Source organism: Pteropus vampyrus, unplaced genomic scaffold (genome assembly GCF_000151845.1).
Source record: "Pteropus vampyrus isolate Shadow unplaced genomic scaffold, Pvam_2.0 Scaffold184, whole genome shotgun sequence".
Taxonomy (NCBI): Eukaryota; Metazoa; Chordata; class Mammalia; order Chiroptera; family Pteropodidae; genus Pteropus; species Pteropus vampyrus.
In genome coordinates this window covers 1,020,179-1,038,036 of record NW_011888965.1, presented here as the reverse complement: position 1 = coordinate 1,038,036, position 17,858 = coordinate 1,020,179, and the positions used below count along the sequence as shown (strand labels likewise).

Here is a 17,858-nt window from a genome sequence, read left to right as displayed (position 1 = left end):
GAGTGTATGAGTTCTTTGTATATTTTGAATATTAGGCTCTTATCAGAGGCATTGCTTGCAAATATATTTTCCCATTTGGATGGTTGTCTCTTTACCTTGTTGACGCTTTCTTTTGCTGAGCAGAAGCTTTTTAGTTTGATATAGACTCATTCATTTATTTTAGTTTTTGCTTTCCTTGCTTTGAGGTCAAATTCATAAAATCCTCTTTAAATCCAAGGTCCTTGAGTTTAGTTCTTATGTTTTAGTTTATATATTTTATTGTTTCAGGTCTTATATTTAGGTCATTAATCCATTTTGAGTTAATTTTGGTGTGCGGTGATAGACAAGTCTAGTTTCATTCCTTTGCAGGTGACTTTCCAGTTTTCCCAGCACCATTTATTGAAGTCGCTTTCCTTTTTCCACTGTATGTTTTTGGATTTTTTTGTTGAAAATAATTTGCCCATATAAATATGGGTTTACTTCTGGACTCTTGATTCTATTTCACGGGTCCATGTGTCTGTTTTTCTGCCAATACCATGCCATTTTGATTATTGTCGCTTTGTAGTATAATTTGAAGTCAGGCAGAGTGATGGCTCTGGCTCTGTTCCTTTTTCTCAGGATGGCTTTGGTGATTTAGGGTCTATTGTGCTTCCATAAAAATCTGATGACTTCTTGTTCTATATCTTTAAAAAATGCTGATAGGATTTTGATGAGGATTGCATTAAATCTGTGTAATGCTTTAGGTAATATGGTCATTTTAACTATGTTGATTTTTCCAATCTAAGAACATGTAATATCTTTCCATTTCTTTGTGTTTTCTTTGATTTCTTTTAATAGGGTCTTATAGTTTTCATTATATAGGTCCTTCACTTGTTTAATTAAATTTATTCCTAGGTATGTTACTCTTTTTGTTGCAATTGCAAAAGGAATTATTTTTTCCACTACTATTTCTGATGCTTCATTATTAGACTATAGGAAAGCTATGGATTGTTGAACATTGATTTTGTATCCAGAGACTTTACTGTATTTGCTTGTTGTTTCTAGTAGTGTTCTTTTGGAGTCTTTAGGGTTCTCTATATAGAGAATCAAGTCATCCACAAATAGTGACAGTTTGACTTCTTTTCCTATTTAGATGCCTTTTATATCTTTCTCTTGTCTGATAGCACTCTCTACAACCTCCAATGTTATATTGAATAGCAGTGGAGATAGTGGACAGCTTTGCCTTGTTCCTGATATTAAGGGAAAGTTTTTTAGTTTTTCACCATTAAGTATTATGTTGGCTGAGGGTTTGTCATATATGTCATATATGGTACTTTCCTTCTATACCAATTTTGTGAAGTGTTTTGATCATAAATGGAAGCTGTATCTTGTCAAAAGATTTTTCTGCATCTATTAATATGATCATATCATTCTTATTTTTTAATTTGTTCATGTGGTGTATCACATTAATTGATTTGCATATGTTAAACCATCCCTGTGCCTCTGTGATGAAGCCCACTTGTTTGTGGTGTATAATCTTTTTAATATGTTGTTGTATTCGGTTTGCTAGTATCTTATTTAGGATTTTTGCATCAGTGTTCATGAGAGATATTGGTCTGTAGTTGTTTTTTGTGTATGTTATCTTTACCAGGTTTTGGTATCAGAGTAATATTGTCCTCATAAAACGAGTTGGGAAATATTGCTTCCTCTTTGATTTTTGAAAGAGTTTGAGAAGAATAGGTATTAAATCTTTGAATGTTTGGTAGAATTCACTGGTGAAGCCATCTGGTCTTGGACTTTTACTTTTTGGTAGGTTTTTGATGATTGTCTCAGTTTTCATACTGCTGATAGGTCTATTTAGATTTTCCAATTGTTCTTGATTCAGTCTAGAAAGGTTGTATTTTTCTAATTACTGGTCCATTTCTTCTAGGTTATTAAATTTGGCATTGTATACTTTTTCATAGTATTATTGTATGATCCTTTGTATTTCTGAGATATCAGTTGTATTTTCCCCTCTTTCATTCCTGATTTGGTTTATTTGTGTCCTTTCTTTTTTTTCTTTAGTGAATTTAGCCAGGGGTTTGTCAATTTTATTAACCTTTCTCTGAAACCAGATCTTTGTTGCATTTATTTTTTCTATCTCTTCGTTTGTTTGTTTTCAATTTTTTTTTAAAAAAATTTCTGCTCTAATTTTCTTCTGCTGACTTTAGGCTTCATTTGTTCTTCCTCTTCTTATTTTTTAAGATGAAGAGTTAGGTTGTTTATTTGGGCTTGTTCTTGTTTTTGGAGGTAGGCCTATGATGATATGAACTTTCCTCTTATGACCGCTTTTGCCGTGTCTCAAAAGTTTTGATATGTTGTACTATCATTATCATTTATTTCTATGTATCTCTTGACTTCTATTTTATTTTTCCTCTGATCCAGTTATTCTTCAGTAGTATGTTGTTTAATATCCATATATTTGTGGTTCTTCCTGCTTTCTTTCTGCAGTTGATCTCTAGTTTTAAAGCACTATGATCATAGAATATGGCTGGTATTATTTCAACCCTTTATATTTGTTGAGGCTATCTCAGTGTCCCAGTATGTGGTCGATTTTTGATAACGTTCCATGTGCACTAGAGAAGTATGTATAAGCAGTTGTTTTGAGATGGATGGGTGTATAAATGTCAATTATGTCCGGTTGGTCTAATGTGTCATTTAAGGATGTTATTTCTTTATTGATTTTCTGTTTGGATGATCCGTCCATATCTGACAGTGGGATATTTAGGTCCCATACTATGATAGTGTTTTTGTCTGTTTCTCCCTTTAGTTTTTGTTAGTAATCGATTGACACATTTCGGGGCTCCCTGATTGGGAGCATAGATATTAATAAGTGTTATGTCTTCTTGGTGCATGATTCCCTTTATCATTATGAAGTGTCCCTTGGTATCTTTCTTTACATTTTTTTATTTTGAAGTCTATTTCATTTGATATTACTACCACTAGTCCCGCTTTTCCCTGAATGCCATTTGCTTGAAATATCATTTTCCACCCTTTCACTTTAAGGCTGTATTTGTCTTTGGAGCTGAGATATGTCTCCTGGAGGCAGCATATGTTTGGGCTTTGTTTTTTTTTGGTTTTTTTTTTTGATCCATTCTGCAACTCTGTGCCTTTTTATTGGTGAGTTCAGTCCATTTACATTTAGGGTGATTATGGAAATATGAGGTCTTCTTATAGCCATTTTATCTTTTGCTTTCCGGTAGCTCGGTGTTTCCATTGTTTCCTTGTCCTCGTGTTTCTATTTTCTTTATTTTGGTTGGCTTTTGTGGATTTTCCCTCTGGCCGTTCTTGTTTTATGTTATATACAACAGTTCTGAATCTTTGGCGTGTGGTTATCATTACGAATATGTAAAGGATAGTTATATATATACAGTCGTTATTTTCTTCTGCATGTGCCTTATCTCCATTTCCCTTTGCAATTTTGGATCTGTGAATCCCCCCTCTTTTTAGTCATTGTTATCCCAATTTATTCCTATGTATGCTGAGTGTTCATTACTATTTTGCTATAGCAATTCTTTTATTATTTAAGCTTATAATACCCTGTTCTTAGTAAGGATTGTACTCCTCTGCTTCTATTTGCCCAATGGTCACTTTACTCCTTTTTTTTTTTTTGTCATTTTGTTTTAGGTGAACTGACCCATTTCTCTATTTCTTGTAGTGTAGGCCTCGTAGTGGAGAATTCTCTCGATTTTTGTATGTCTGGAAATGTCTTAATTTCTCTTTCATATCTAAAGGAGAGCTTTGCTGGATACATTATTCTAGGCTGGTAGTTCCTTTCAGTTTATAGTTTGAATATTTGATTCCATTCCTTTCTGACTGTAAGGTTCATGCTGAGAAGTCTGAGGATAATCTAATGGGTTTACATTTATAATTTACCATTTTTTTTCTCCCTGACTGCCCTGAGATTTCTGTCTTTGCCATTAATTTTTGATAATTTAATACAATGTGTCTTGGAGAAGGCCTTTCGGGTTTAGATAATTGAGCATTCTGTTGACTTCTTAAATTCCAAGCTCCAGCTCATTCCTTAGATTTGGGAAATTCTCATCCACTATTTGTCTGAAAATGCTTTCTAATCCCTGTTCCTTTTCCTCGCCTTCGATAATGCTCATTCTTATGTTTCTTCTCCTGATGGTATCAGCTACTTCTTGAATTTCTCTTTCATTATTTTTCATTCTTCGGTTTCTTTCTTCTGCCTTCTTTTTTATTTCTAGATTTCTGTTTTTGAGAATACTGATCCTTTCCTCCAAGTAGTCGACTCTGTTTCCCAAGCTTGCTATTTCATTTTTCAACTCTTTCAGTGTGTTCTTTATCTCCAGATTTTCTATTTGGTTCTTTTTGAGGGTTTTAATCTCCTTGTTCTGCTCATCTAGTTGTTTTTCTTCAGTGCCTAAAATTGTTGATATGACTCATTTTGGATCTCACTGAGTTTTCTCAGAAGTACCATCCTGAATTCTGTTATTTAAGTCACAGATTTCTATGTCTATAAGCTTATTTTCTGGAGATTTTTCTCTTTCTTTCTGATATGCCTTGTCACCTTAGTTGTTCATGGTGTTTAATGGACTATTTCTCCACCTGGGCATTAATGGAAGTGTATTCTGCTGTTTTTCCAGAAAGAAGATTTATTATATAAAGGTCTCTCTTTAGCCTGTTGCAAACAAGGTGCTTTTCTTTTGGTTTCCAATAAGTGGTGTCTAAGCCTCTTGGATCCCTGCTTTGTATAATGTCTTAATAACACTTTTTAAATTTTCTTGTAAATATTTAATCACTCTCGCTACCCTCAGTTTCAGTCCCTGTCAGTATCAGCGACAGTCTTTGCAGCGTTTGCTCAGATTCCCCTGGGGCTCCACAGTGTTTGGTCTCAGAGGGTATGGGGGAAGTGTCTCTCTGGGTAGGGGGGGCGGTGAGACTGTGGCTTAGCCTCGGTTTTGCAACTGCGGCTGGCAAAAAACAGGTGTTGGTCCTCTGTGGTCTCGTCCTGCTTCTCTGCTTTCTGCCCTAATGACCTGGCCCTGCAGCCACAGGTTCCCAGGCAGGAATGTTCAGGCAACTCACTGCAGGAACTCACGGCTCCTCCTTTCCTCTCCCTCTTCCTTCAGGGAGCTCAGGCAGCTGCAGATAGGCAGCTTCTTTATTACTTCCGGTACTCTGCCGGACATCTGGGGTTCTGATCTGTGGTAGCTCTTATGCGCAGATCCCATGCTCAGACATGCTTGTATACATTTTGGGTGTTTTTTTTTTTTTTGAGTTTTAGATGTTCAGCTTATTGATATTTCAAGGGGAGAGATATGGGGACGTCTCTCACTCCACCATGTTTCCTTAACCACCTGAGTTAATTTCTGAGTTGCAGTAGCTATTGTCTTCTCTTTTTAAAATATTTCTGTCCTTTAACTGTTCTATAATATTTAAGTATATAATACTCTGTTTAATAAGGTTTGCAATTTCCTGTTTCTATTAGTCATAGTTTTGTAGTTTTTTGTCCTTTCATTTCAGGTAGAATGACCCCCTTCGATATTTCCTGTAATGCAGGTCTTGTGGTGGAAAATTCCTTCAGCTTTTCTATGTCTGAAAAGTTCTTTCTTTCTCCTTCATATCTAAAGGAGAACTTCAGTGGATATATTACTCTTGGCTAGTAATTTCTCTCTTTCAATAGTTTGAATATTTGATTCTACTCCCTTCTAGCTTGTAAAGATTGTGCTAAAAAGTCCAATGGATAATATAATGGGTTTTCCTTCATAGGTTATCATCTTCCTTTCCCTGGGTGCCTTGAGAATTCTATTTGTCATTAATTTTTTACAACTTTAATAAAATGTGTCTTGGAGAAGACCTTTTTGGTTGAGATAACTAGGTGTTCTGTTTGTTTTTTGGATTTGAGGATCCAATTCTTTCCATGGGTTTGGGAAATTCTCGTTGACTGAGTAGATTCTCTGTTCCTTTCTCTCTCTCTTTTTCTTCTGGTATACCCATTATTCTTATATTGCTTTTTCTGATGGTGTCAGATAGTTCTTGTAGAGTTCTTTCATTTTTTTTTTTTTACTCTCAAATCTATCTTTTCTTTCATCTACCTCATTTCCAGATTTCTGTCTTCAATATCACTAATTCTTTCCTTCATCTGGTCAGCTCTATTTCCTAAGCTTGCTATCTCATTCTTCATCCCTTTTATTGAGTTCTTCAGCTCCAGAGTTTCTATGTGGTTCTTTTTAGAATTTTAATCTCTTCGGCAAAATATTCCTGTTAGTCATTGATTTTGTTTCTGTGTTCATTGAACTGCCAATCAGAATTTTCTTGAATCTAATTGGTTTTTTTTCAGTAGTGCAACTTGAATTCTTTATCATTTAAATCACATATTTCTATATCTCTCAGTTCACTTTCTTTCTGAGCTGCTTTGTCACCTCGTTTGTTCATGGTATTTGATGGATTATTTCTCTGCTTAGGCATTTATGGGACTGTACGCTGCTTTTTTGTTGTTGTTGTTGTTTTCATTATTATTTAGAATGATCTCTCTTTAGTAGGTTGTTAAGAAGAGATTTTTCTAAGTTAATTGTGAAGTGGGTCAGCATTTGTTTAAATGTTCTTACTAGTCCAACACTTTTTGTTTTGGGGGTAAAATGACATTGTAGGATTATAGTCCTATGAAGTCATAACAGAATACATATTTGGCATTTCATCTAGGTTGCAAAAGCGAGGTAATGATTCATTGGAAAGATTTAGATGTCATTTCTTGCTTGACATAACTCTGACTCCCAGATGTAGCAATTCCATGTAATAGAATCAAATCACCCAAATGGAAAAGTGAACAATACTATTCAAGTCAACATATTTAATTTCAGGCTTATTTTTCACCTATAGAGATTATATCCAGCAGATGTAGAGGAGACAGAACCTTTTAATTAAGCAAGATTTCATCTGCCTAGGCTCTACTTTACTACTAATTGTCTTTGTGCTTCAGAATGGGGTTCAGACTGTTTGTTTAAAGATGAATCTTTGGATTATTTGGTCTTTAAGGGTCTTTTTCCCCTCTACTCTAAGAACTTATTATTCTATAAATGAAGTTTTAGGGTTAACACTTGTATACGAGAACATAGCATTCACCAGGGAAAATGAATTTACGGTGTCAAAGGCTTTTGGAAATGCAAGGAGAACCCTAGGACCTCCTACACATGGTGACTTTCCTCAGATAAAATCTTTCTTGCTGGAGGTATTGGCTAGGCCTTCATGATCTTTTTCAAAATTCAGTAATCTTAAGAAGAGAGCCCTCTTTAGTATGAGTCATCTTTAGAAGTATTTGATTTCTACATACTTAGTAATCAATTTCATTTATTTTTAGAGATAGACATTTAATAATCCCAAGAAAACAATTTCTTCAAACTTATCATAATCAGGATTCACATCAGTAGTTTTACTAGATTAATTTTCTTGGCTAATGATAAATATAATTTCCTTCAATGTACAATATGATGGCAATAATTAAGGAATCAAAGTTTCTTTGAATTAAGTATTTCATTCTCAGGGTTAACAAAGTCTCTAGATATTTAATCTTAACCAAATAATTTTTAAATACAAAATGAGACTATCACCCTATGATATTGGAAATGATGAAGTCTTGATCTAATTAATTTCATATTCATTATTCTGTTCTTAAAAGATGTTTTTGGCAGCACCCAAGTTGGAAATAAGAGAAATTTCTATGATGAAAACGTATGAATATGTCAAAAACTTTGTAGATCACAGAATCCTTCAGCTTTCTAGTGATCATTGTACTGGAACTATTAGTAAGTGAGTTAAGCCACTGAATTAAAGTAAAAATGAAATGACTGGCTCATTAAAACTGCAGTCTGAAGAAATTACAATGTTTTAATAAACCTCTCAATACAGTCCAGCTGAAATGAGGTGGATCACTAAACTTGCTCAGAGAAACATTGTTTGTATGGCTGAACTGCCATTACCTGCTCTAGCCATGTCAGAGAACCTCATTTTTGCTATTACCTGCTTCTCAGAGGAACATTTCCTTAGGTAACAAGACAGCTAATCTTTTAAGACTTTGATATTCATGTATTTCACTTGATTAACAACTGTCTCTCTTGACTTCATCTTAAGCTGACATGAAGAAATATGCACATACATAGAAGTTTTCCTTAATATTCATGACGATAGAAGTTTTAAGAGAAGAATGAAACATATCTGTTAACATTTTTTTTCTGTTTTGGACTGAATTGTGTACCCTCAAAATTCATATATTGAATCATTAATCCCCAATGTGATGGTATTTCAAGATAAGGCTTTTGGGAGATATTTAGGTTTAGATGAGATCACAAGGGTGGTGCCCTCATTAGGAATTAGTGCCCTTAGAAGAAGAGATACCATAGAGCTTGTGTGCAGTCTCACCCCCACCACATACTATGTGAGGACACATTGAGAATGTGGTTGTCTGCAAGACAGGAAGAAAGCTCTCACCAGAACCCAACCATGCTGGCACCTTCAACCTAGACATCTAGCCTCCAGAACTGTGAGAAAATAAATTTATTTTGTTTAAACCACTAAGCCTGTTGTATTTTCTTATGGTAATAGAGCTAAAAATTTTACATATGGGCACAAATTTTATTCATCTCAGAAATGAGACATACAGGTAAATAGTTTTGGCAGTAAAGTACAAAAACAAAAAGAAGGAAACATAATTTTTAATAAGTAAATGTTTGAATAAATTTGGCATTTAGGATTGAATTCTCAAATTGTCAAGATTGTGACCATTTGGTAACTAATGTAATAGAACTGCCTTCCATTCAGTGCTTTGGAGGTCCTATTTCTCTAGTGGTCTTGTGTTCCATCTTCCTCTTTCCTTTCAATAATGTATTCAGTATTAATTCTCTCAAGTTGTCATCTCTATTAGAAACATTTTACTCTTCTCCACCAACAGCCTGCTTACTTCATAACTTCTCTATAACCTGTCACCAAGAGAAATCAGTGAGTCCAGGAAGTCTTTTTTAAAATGGGAAAAATAAAATACTGCCATTTGTGACAACATGGATGGAACTCAAGATAATCATCCTAAGTGAAATAAGCCTGACAGAAAAAGTTGAAAATCACATGATATCATTTATATGTGGGATATAAACCTAAAGGCAACAAATGAACAGGACAAACAAACAAAGACTCATGGACATGGACTATAGACTAGTGATTACCAGAGGACTATAGACTAGTGGTTGTTAGTGGAGTGGGGGAGGAGGGGGGAGGTCTACGGGGTAAAGGGAGTCAAATATAGGAGGGTACGGGGAGGGTGAAGTGAAAACATGATCAAATATATGGTAGCTGAAGGAAACTGAACTTTGGGTGGAAAACATGCAATAAAATGTACAGATATAAAATGATAATGAACACCTGAAAATTGTATAATTGTATTAACCAATGTTACGCCAATAATTTTAATTTAAACAAATAAATAAAAGGTATAGATGAGCTGAAAATAGTGAGAAAAATAAATCAATAAATCCTTTTGATCACAGCACTTTAATAAATATACATTTTATTTACTGTTGTATTTTACATGACAGCCTAGTTAAGGTAATGCAAATTTCATAATTTTATTAAGGTATTGTTTGATTAATGTCTCTGATACCTGCTTATCTCTCAAGAGGAAACTGATTATTTGAGTTGGAGAATGTTTATCCATGTCTCTCCTCCACTTCTCCTACGTCTGGGCAACAACTGTTTCATCCAATTTCTGGAATATTTGTTATCTCACTAACATCATTATTATTTTTGGGGATCATCAATTTTTGAAATAATTTTATTTTTCATGGCAGTGGCCTTATAATGTTGTCTAAGATATAATAAATCTGTTTTATCTATTTTAGATTGGATTACATAGATGTTCCCTAAATTATTTGTTTAAAGAAAATGGTGATGACCAGGAAATTTCTGGCACAATGCTGTGTAGAAGTATGTCTTTCACATTTTACTCTAAAGCTTTGATCTGATGTATAGAACATCATTAATAGTAAAATAATATTCAAGTAGAGCAGCTTCATATTTTATGCCCTTATTCAAAAGACTTACTCCCCACCCACCACACTTAATATATTATGCAGTTAAACTAGGAAAAAGTTCTTCTGACATGGCTATTAAAAAAAAGTAAAAGCTATATTAAAATAAAAAATATGGAGTGATGTCAGCAAAAATTGCAGAGTGAGGAATACCACATTCTGCTCCTCTATAAAATCATGAAAAAAATGAGCAAAAATTGTCAGAATCAACTTTTGCATAACTGAAAATTACCCAAAGGTTTGCAACAGTCTAGTGAACATTTATTCAAGAAAAATGGTGGATTTTAAGTAAGAACAATAAAGTTCGTGGAATTTTAACTTAACCCAGTCCCATCCATCACTCTCAAGCTCAGCAGTAGCTGTGGAAATAACGACTTGCATTTTTGGTATCTGAAGGAGTAGAAAAGACGTCATTCAGAACTGTAATTAATTATTTGTTCTGACCTATTTGGTGACTCCCTAAAAGACTGGCTCAAAGGCTTATCTTTATTTCCCCTTAATTCAGAATTGGCCTAGTGCTAAACCTGCTTCCCAGGGGGAATTTGTTGAAAATATTTACAGGTTAATGTGTTAGTTGCTTCTGTCAGAGGCCATATATGAGTTGGAAAAAACAACAGACCAGTAAAAATGCACAGAAGGAAAAGCTGGGGAATGAGAAATATTTAATTTCTTTGAAAAACTCTAGTCCTAGTGTAGTTCTATATGTAATTCTCTTTATCACAGATCTTTATTTCTTTGTATGGCTTTGAGTTACTATCTAGTGTCCTTTCATTCTAGCCTAAGAATCTATAATTCCATGCAAATGGTAAGGGTTGTTCACTAAGGAAAGACCTGAGAAAGCCCTAAGCTCTCACCTTCTGCTTACCTTGAAACCTTGTGAAAGTAAGAAACAAAGATTAAGGCAGAGTTGTAAACTACCTGGCTGAGTGTTGAAGGTGTGGCCACTACATATAGAGCCCTTTGGTTAAGCCTAGAAGAGTTTTGGTTATAAGTCTATAAGGAAATCTCTTTCCAATCTTTTATTGACTATAAGGTAGTGGAAAAGAGTCTTCAGGGACCACACATGACAAAGAATACAGACTGTATAGAATTAGTTTAGCAAGTCATCTAAACAAACAACTACGAGCAGCAACAACAACAAATAATGGGTAGGAGAAACCAATTTCCAGTTCTCAACAATAAGAAAATAGAAAGTATACAGAGAAAGAAGAAAATAGAAACTATGCTAGAGGAAGCTAAGACTATGGACTTTCTATACAAAGGTTTTAAATATATTCAGCAAATTAAAGGAAAGCATGTCTAAAAACATAAAGGAAAATATGAGAACGATGTCTCACCAAGTAGAGAATATTTATAATAACAATTACAAAAAGAAATCAAAGAGAAATTTTAGAGTTGAAAAAGAGAACAAGTGAAATAAAAATTTCACAAGAGAGGATCAAAAACAGTTCTATGCAGGCAGAAAAAGAGAATCAGTGAATTGGAGATAAATCAGTTGATATTGTCTAGCCTAAGGAAAAGGTTAGCTAAAGACAGTGAGAAACTTTTAAGTAACAAGAGTCAAGGAACCATCCCCAACAAGCGATCCTCAATAAGATTAATGATTAACTTCTCATCAGACTTCATTGAGACTAGAAAGCAGTAAGATGATGTATTCAAAGTGTTGAAGGAAAATTAACTGTCCACCAAGAATTCTATAACAAGCAAAATTATCCTCCAGAACTGAGGGAGAAATTAAGACATTCCAAGAGAAACAAGTTAAGAGAGTCCATTCTTACAGACTTGCCTATAAGAAATGCTAAAGGGAGTCCTTCTGGCTAGAATGAAAGAACACTAGATAGTAGCTCAAAGCCATTCAAAGAAAGAAAGATTTGTGATAAAGGGAACTACATATGCAAATATAAAAGTAATATGCCTGGATGTTCAATATATGAATATTAATACATGTAAAAAACATATTACTACATTAAATGGAAAAATACATGCCCATCTCAATAGAGACAGAAAAACATTGGCAAAATCTAACACCTTTTCATGATAAAAATATTCAGCATTATAGGAATAGAAGGGAACTTTCTGAACATGGTAATGGGCGCCTATACTAAACTCATAGATAACATTATACTTAATGGTGAAATGCCAAAAGCTTTCATCCTGTTTTGGAACAAGACCAAGATGCTTGCCACTTCTATTTAATGTTGTGCTGGAGATTCTAACTAGGGCAATTCGGCAACAAAAATAAATAAAAGCATTCATATTGGAAAGTGTTATGGACTAAATTGCGCCCTCCTAATTGATATGTTGAAGTCTGAACACCAGTATGTGACTGTATTTGGAGATAAAGTCTTTAAATAGATGGCTAATTTAAAATGAGTTCTTTAGGGAGAACCCTAATTCAATCAAATTATTGTCATAAAAACAGGAAATTTGGACACATGAAGAGATGCTAGGGGTGCATGCACACAGTGAAAAGACCATGTGAGGATACAGTGAGAAAGGAGCCATCTGCAAAGTCACAGAAAGATGCCTCAGGAGAAACCAAACCTGTCAACATCTTGGTCTTAGAATTCTGACACCTCCAGTACTGTGAGAAAATTAATTTCAATTGTGTAAAACACCCAATCTGTGATATTTTCTTATTGTAGAACTTGAAATACAGAAAGAGGGAAGTAAAGCTATTTTCAGATGAGAAGTACTACAGATCAGAACCACAATGACAAACTCTTTTGTACCACTCGGATGGCTATGATGAGAAAAAATGGATACAAGTGTTGGTGAGGATGCCCAGAAATCAGAGCCCTTATATATTTTTTGGGGTGGAGAACACGAAATGGTGCTGATACTGGAAAACTTGGTAGTTCCTCAAAAAGTTAAATATAGAATTATTATATGCCTCAGCAGTTCTACTCCTAGGTATATACAAGGGAGAGTTGAAAACATATTCACACAAAAACTTGTACACCTACACTCATATCGGTATTATTTATTGTAGCCCCAGAGTGGAAACAACCTAAATGTTCATTAACTGATGAATGGATAAAGCAAAGGCAGTATACCCATACAATGGAATATTATTTAGCCAGAAAAAAAGAATGTATTATTATATGCTACAACATGGATGAATCTTGAAAACATTATGCTAAATGAAAGAAAGCTGACACAAAAGGCCATATATTGTATTATTCCTTTTATATGAAATGTCTATATAAATCCATATAAATCTGCAGAGAGATCAAAAGTTAATTAGTGGTTTCCTTGGGAAGCGAGAGAGGGGATTTGGGACTAACTGCTGATGGGAGATTCTTCTAGTGTTGATGAAAATGTTCTGGAGTTAGAGTGATGAATGAGTGATGGTTGCACAGCATAATCAATACACTAAAAAACCCTGAAGTATATACTTTAAAATGGTGACTTTTGTTCTATGTGAATTATATCTTAATAAAAAATATGGAAAAGCACAAAAGTAAAATATGAAATAAAATAATTTGTAATCTCATAACCTTAATATAAACATTGCTGATATTTTGATGTATTAGTAAGTGATCTCTCTCTGTCTCTATCTCTGTCTATCTCTGTATAGTGTATCCATGCATAAAATAAAAAAGAGAACATTGTAAATTTGTTTTTACACAATTTTTAATTTCTGTCCTTTTTACTTAACAATGATGCATAAATATTTCTCATATTATCACACACTTCTTATAAACATTTTAAATCATCCAATTTTATCAAGTGAATCAGTCATAATTTAATATAACATTTTTCTATTTTGAAACTTTTAGGTTATATCTGAATTTTTATAATTATATATAATACCATGAAGAACTTTCCCCCTAAGATAGAATTAAGGAAGTAAATTGCTCATTAAAGCTTTTGTTTTAAACTTGTGAATTATTTCTTGAAATGGTGTATACATTTACACTGTTGACAGAAAATTGCATGTGTATACATTTATCAGCATTTTGTGCTATCAGCATAAGAAAAAAGCTTTGCTAATTTATAAATAAAGCAAAGTATACTTTTATTTCATACTATTCTTCTTTAGAGATATTGAAAATTTTTTATCTAGTTGATTGCCTTTTCTATTAGTGAGTCTGTGTGCTTTGTAAAATATAATAGTATTTCTTAAATTTTTAGGAATTTCTATCATAACTCTATCTCTTCTTTTTCTTACAAGGATGTTGATACTATTTTCCATTATGCTATTTCCAAAATATAGAAGCATTGTTTTAAGGACTTGAAGCTGCCTGCAAATATTTGTGTTTGGATTAGAATTTAGAGGGTAAAAGAAAAATCATGTTATTGCTGAAAGTGAGAAACTTTGATTTTAAGGTTCACCGATGATCCCTCCAGTACCAATTGAAAGGGAAATTTATAAAGCAGAAAATTAAATGCATAGAATTAATAAAATGAATTCAAGGGCAAATGATTGGGGTTGGAGGAGGATACCTCCTTGGAAAATCTACTTAAGAAAACTGAAAGATGACAAAGGAAAAAAAAGCAAAAGAAAGAAAGAAAATATACATGATTATGAGTACAAATTTATATAAAACAGGAGACACAGAGAGGTTTTTAAAATAACAGACTTCTACATATAATTTTTTGCTAATAGATTTGAAAAACTCAAGGTATTCCTCTGGAAAAACCCAAATGATTAAAATTATCTCAAAATGTAGAAAAATGAAGAGATCTGTGACTGTGGATGAAGCCAGAGGAGTTGGTAAAAAATTAGCTCTAGAAAAAAATCTCACCCAGATAATTTTATATTGGAATTTCTTCAATAATTTAGGTACAGATAATTTATTTTCTATAGAAACTATTCCAGAGCCTAGAATAAAAGGGAAAACATCCCTCTTCATATCATTAATATTGCATAATTCTGATGAAATCTGGTAAAAATAACACAATAAACAAATTGATATGTCTTCTAAATATCGATGCAAATAATCCTATATAAAATGCTCCTGAAAAAAAACATAAGAATAAACTAGAAAGATAACATATCATTAATAAGTATAATTTATCCCAGGAATGCAAAGATAGTTGAGTATTAAGCAATAAAATAATTATCTGCATGAATAGATCATGAGATAAAATATTTAATCACCAAAAGATAATCAATGTAATCCAATATTCATTCATGATTAAAAAGCTGAGTAAAAACATAAAACTATTTTCTTAATATAATAAAACTATTTAAACCCAAACTTAGATTACACACAATAATTAATTTCTAAAGACATTTTTGTTAATATCAGAAAAAAATTTAGGCAGTTCATTAATAACAGCCAACTAACAAACCAACCAACCAAATAAACCCCAAAATAAGAGGAATGAATTATGGAAAAGGGGAGATAAAACTTTGCTTATCTGAAGATTGGTAATGTAGATAACATCAGAGGCTTAACTGAAAAATAATTGAAACTAATGAGTTTGTTGAAGTAGACTGTTAACCAGTAAACTTTTCCTGTAAAGAACCAGACAAATATTTTAGGCTTTGAGGACCATAGGGTCTCTGTTGTAACTACTCAGGTTTGTTGTAGTGTGAAAGCAGCCATAGACAATATGTAAATGAATGAGTATGGATGTGTGCTAATAAAACCTGATTTATAAGAACACACTGTAGGTCAGATTTGGCTCGAAGGACGTAGTTTTCTGACTCTTTAGTTAGACAGTTAAATTCTCCTAATTTTGATATCAATCAGAAATTGTATTATCAATCAGAAATCACATTAGAGAAATAATGCCATTTATCAATAGCAACAAAACAGAAATGCCCACACAAAAACTTAATAGGAAATGTGCAAGACCAATATGGCAAAAATTATAAAGTTGTATTTAGGAGCAGAAAGGGCCACATGAAAATTGAATGAAAAACCATGATCTTTGATGAAAAAAGCTGTATCTTGGAATGAAGTGAATTCTCTCCAAATATGTTATTGTTTTTAAAAATCCCAGCTAAATTATTTTTTCTTTGACAAGACAGATAGCCTAAAGTTCAATGGGGAAAAAAAAATAACTATAAAGGATTGCAAATAATTTCTGCCAAAAAAAAAAGAGAACTTGGCTTAGAGACAGAGTAACTTTTTTGATGCTTTTGGCTATAAGTAACTGAAAATTAGTCTGAAAATGGTCTAAGCAGTAAGACAATGTATTGGTTCATCTAACTGGAAATTTAGAGGTAAGTTGGGTTCAGCATTGACTTACTAGTCTTTCCAGCTCCATTTCTCTGAGATTCTTTAAATATTTTCAACTGGGAATGATCTTGCTTCTCAGAGAACATTTGGTAATGTCTACAAACAGTTTTAGTTGTCACAGCTGGGTGCAGTGAGGGAAGTGCTACTGGCATGGGGTGGGTACAGGCCAGGAATGATGTTAAGCACCCTACAATGCACAGGACAGCCCCCACCCCTAACAATGCATTATCCAGTCAAAAATGTCAATATTGCTGAAGCTGAGAAACCCTACCCTAAGCTATGCTCTCCTCTGAGAGCTGTATTTATTCAGTCATAATAACACCCAGAGGAAAAACATTATCTTTTCCTGGGATACTTGCCTAATAGAAAGGAAATTTGCTAGTCTCATAAAGTAAGTTTGGAAGCTTTCTACCTTTTTTATAAACTGAAATTTTTATGAAAAAGTTATCTCTTTCTTGAAGAACCCTGGTTTATGACTTTTATCTTCTTAGTGAATTGGTCCTTTAACAAATATGAGATAGCCCTGATTTTACCTTTTAATGTGTTTTGCTTTGAAATATATTTTGTCTGATATTATTACTCTACCAGTTTTATTTCTATTTCTATTTGCTTGGACTACCTTTTGTTACTCGTTTATATTCAACATATCTACATCACTTTGTTTTAGGTGTGAGCCTTACGAATAGCATATTGTTAAAATTCCAAACTCAGGTCTGTCTTCTAATGGGCAAGGGTAGTTACTTAACATTTATTATGATTAATAAAAACTTTGGATGTATTTCAACCATCATATCTTTTGTGGTGTATATTCTCTATATGCAATGATTTCCTTTGTGTTTTTGCTTTGTTTTCCTTCGTTATTTTTATTTTCTTTACGGTCTTCTTTGAATCAATATTTTTCTTTGTTGATTTTTTCTACTTTTTTAGAATGTGCATATTCCATTTCTATTGCTTTTTTGCTAAACTTATAAATTTTATATTATATTATTTATTTATTTACTTATTTATTTATTTGCTGCAAAAGCTTTATTGTTTCCATTTGATCCACAGCATGGGAGAGGGTTCCAGGGTGGTTAAAAGACTGCTCAGTAGTTGAAGAGAGAGGCTGTCAGAAGCCCAAAGCCAGGGAGATGCAGATGAGCCCCTAAAAGGCTTCTGGGCTCCAAAAGGTCCTAGTCATGCTTGAGTGTGAGCCTTTCGAAGACATACTCATCCAGCTCAGCCTGGGGGCCAGACAGCCTGCAGAGGTTACTCAGGTGGTCCACCATCTTCTTGAGTTTTACCTCCTCATCCAGGAAGTGGCTCTCCAGGAAGTCACAGAGATGGGGGTCTGAATGGGCAGAACCCAGGGCATGCAGATCAGAAAGAGCCTGGTTCAGGTTCTTCTCCATGACCATGTCGGCTTCCATGGAATTCTGAGTTTTACCCCATTCATCTTGGGAAGGCTTCCGCAGGTGCTGGAAGAGGTCAGGGCCGCCACGCTGGTTTTGAATCTTCAAGAGACCCTGGGTGTCCTTGGGCTTCTCAGCCAACTCACGGAAGAGGTGGCCCACACCCTCCATGCCCTCCACGCCCTCATCGTGGTCAAAATACAAGCCCAGAGAGAGGTAGGTGGAGGAGGCCT

The 17,858-nt window shown here is 33.9% G+C and overlaps 1 pseudogene; it reads right to left on the bottom strand.

Annotated features, from left to right (window-relative positions):
• Positions 1–17,406: 17,406 nt before the first annotated feature.
• The window catches only part of LOC105299412, a 4,672-nt pseudogene continuing 4,220 nt past the window's right edge, over positions 17,407–17,858 (bottom strand).